Here is a 3834-nt window from a genome sequence, read left to right on the forward strand (position 1 = left end):
CAAAGTACCACACAGGGAGGATTAGATACACACATCTGCACACAATTCAACACGCCAAAGGATTAGATACGCATGTCTTCACATAGTACCACCGCAAGAGGATTAGACACGCGCATCTTTACATAGTACCACACGGGAGAGGATTGGATATGCACATCTGCACACAGTTCCATACACCAGAGGATTAGAAACGCATGTCTTCACACAGTACCACATGCCGTAGTATTAGATACGTGCGTCTGCACACAGTACCATACGCCGGGGGATTGGATACATGTGCCTGCACACAATACCACATGCCAGAGGATTTGATACGCACATCTGCACGCAGTTCCACACCCAGAGGATTAGATAAGCACGTCTACACACAGTACCACATGCCGTAGGATTAGATACTTGCGTCTGCTTACAGTTCCACATGCAAGAGGATTAGATCCGTGTGTCTTCACACAGTTGTACATACCATAGGATTAGATACACGCGTCTGCACACAGTACCACATGCTGTAGGATTAGATATGCGCTTCTACACACAATTCCACATGACGTAGGATTAGATACGCGCCTCTTCACACAATACCACACTTTGGAGGATTAGACACATGCCTCTGCACACAGTACCACATGCCAGAGATTTGGATACGCATCTCAGCACACAGTACCACACGGGGGAAAGATTAGATATGCGCATCTGCACACAGCACCACATGCCAGAGGATTAGATATGCGCATCTGCACACAGTTCTATACGCCACAGGATTAGATACGCATGTCTTCAGATACACGCCACTGCACACAATACCACACGGGGGAGGATTAGATATGTGCCTCTGTACACAGTACCACATGCCAGGGGATTAGATATGTGCATCTGCACACAGTACCACACCAAGGATTAGATACTTGTGAGGATTAGATACCTGCGTCTGCACACTGTACCACATGGGGCAGGATTAGATACATTCCTCTGCACACAATAAGATAAGATATTCCTTTAATAGTCCCACAATGGGGAAATTTCAGTGATACAGTTTCATAGATGGTACAGTAGTATATAACAAGAGAGAAAAAACACATACAAGCTCATGGCAGATAGAGAAATCCTAGAAATTATAGCAACTAAAAAAGAAAGGAACACAGACACACTGCAGGATCATTTAGTTCTCTGTGCAGAGTGATGTTAATAATACAGCCAAATGTGGTTGGAGGACATGAGGAGGGGTCACAGCATGTAGATATAACAGCCAGAAACGTTTTTGCAAAGGTGGGGGACATATGCAGCTATCATGATAACATGTGATAGTTCCTTTGGTAGGTGGTGAGATCTCCTGCTCACAGCTGATAGTTCGGTATCTTGCATCAGCACTATTGTCCATTAACCACAAAAAAAATGCCCCAAATGTCCTTCATCACAAGCCCTCTTCCTCCTTCCTTCTTACCACTGTGTTCTACTGCCCAGAGAAGTCTGAAGCCATCCAGGTATACATGGTGCTGCTCTCTTGCCAAGCTTCCATAACTCCTGGGGTAGGTGGGTGATGGTAGGTTCCCAGGCTGTAACAGAGTCCCACGTGTCCACAGTAATAGAAAGAAATACCAGTCAGCTGTAGCATCTTCACACATCAGCAATAGACGCCAAAAATCATCTCCTTGAAAAGAAGAAGTCCGGGGCCACACGGTGGCTCAGTGGTTAGCACTGCAGCCTTGCAGCGCTGGAGTCCTGGTGTTCAAATCCCGCCAAGGGCAGAAAACCATCTGCAAGGAGTTTGTATGTTCTCCCCGTGTTTGCATGGATTTCCATCCCATATTCCAAAAAAAGACATACTGATAGGGAAAAATGTACATTGTGAGCTCTATGTGGGACTCACAATCTACATTATAAAAAGAAAAAAGAAAAGAAGAAGTCCACACATCCATGCAGGTTTCTCCTCCATGCTGCATGGTGAGATATGCTGTCCATGCTTAGCTCCTGGGGGGATGGTAGCAGGCACATGTGCACAGGACAGAGTCATTGTCCATGCTTTAACAATAGATACAAAAGGAACAAAATACTCCACAGGGTCTTCCATTCGATTTATAGTTGCTAATTCATAGTGCTAGTTTGCTTAGTTACCGGTTTCTTGAAGATACAAAGAAAAAGAGTGAAAAATGAAAGATAGAGATTGCTCCCAGCTTGGAGCACTGCTTCAGGCAGCCAGCCACTCAAGGGGGCGGCGCCTATATATACCACACGCCAGAGAATTACATACGCATCTCAACACGCAGTACCACACGGGGGAGTATTAGATACGAGCGTCTGCGCACAGTACCACACGCCAGAGGATTAGATACACGCGTCTGCACACAGTACCACACGGGGGAGGATTAGATACACGCATCTGCACACAGTACCACACGCCGGAGGATTAGATATGTGCATCTGCACACAGTACCACACCAACAAGGATTAGATACTTGTGTCTAAACACAGTACTACACAGGGAAGGATTAGATACAGTTTTACTCCAGGTATCCATAACAACTGATCACAGGTTTTTCACTGATATCCAAAATGAGATACACATAATCACATGACGCTTATGGACATACACACAAACGACATACAAAATACATCAGTGCAAAATTGGACAATTCTTATGGGGCCACTACACAAACATAAAATGTAATATACCCGTGCGAAGCTGGGTCCTCCTGCTAATATATATATATATATATATATACGTATACATACACATATTGTATTTTGTCTTCTTGTTTCTGATTATTTTTTTCAGTATGCCATAAAGGTAAATACTATATGGAAAGGTACCATACAACTAGAAGTCAGTAGTATTTTTGGACCCAGCAGGGAATTACAACACATCAACCTTTGATGTATGAAAGTGCTTCAAACATGAAAAAGACAGCTCCTTGTTCTAAACTATTGCAAATAAATGCACCTGAGGGTGACATATTTCCTGCTGTGTAGGAAGACTGCAAAAAGAATCATGATGCATGACTTAAACTAATAACTACTATGGTGGATGGATAAAATAATTGACGATAGCAAAAAAATAAAAAATTTAGTAATCAAATTATTACGCTAGAAATCTGATGGCCTCGATTCATTCAACAAATCTATACAGTTAAGTTTCAAACAAAGGTATAATATTTAGTAATATAAATTAATTTTTTGTTTTTACTGGTGAGAAGCAAAAAAGTATATAAAATATTGCACACAAGTTGAAGTCCCTCGCAGGAATCAGGAAGAGAACTGCAATGAAAATCATAGGATAACAAAATCACCATTAGTTTAAATATTTTCTTTTCCATTTAAATATATTTTTTTATGATTTTTTTTGTGATATTTATAATTTTACAGGTTATCTATTAAAAGAAAAACCTAAAAATCTTGCAATTCAAGCTGTTGCCACCAAGCCTAAAACAGCCTATCACTTTCTGTTTTCTAGAGATGAGCCATTGGCCATAGATACAACAGTCTGGAGCAGACCCTATTGACTTCTATGGGAGAGTTTTGTAGATGTACTATGCGACCTGTGCAGAGCTCACTGTGTAAAGAGGGAAGGAGATAAACTGTGCAAGTTACCGATTGTGACTGGTGGATTATGTGTTTTATCTACATTATAGCTGTGATCAATAGCATTCTGATAAGTGAGGTGCTGGCTGCAATGAAATCTAGATAAAACAATGTGTCATAATATGATCTGCAGGATTTTAGTACTGTAGGTTTTAAATTATAGATAATAGGACAGATATTTTTTAAAAAAACAACTTAATTCTTTAAAAATGAACATAAAACCTATTTTTTTTTTTTTTTATAAATGCATAGATTATGGGG

This window comes from Leptodactylus fuscus, chromosome 10 (assembly GCF_031893055.1).
Source record: "Leptodactylus fuscus isolate aLepFus1 chromosome 10, aLepFus1.hap2, whole genome shotgun sequence".
In the NCBI taxonomy this organism is placed as follows: domain Eukaryota; kingdom Metazoa; phylum Chordata; class Amphibia; order Anura; family Leptodactylidae; genus Leptodactylus; species Leptodactylus fuscus.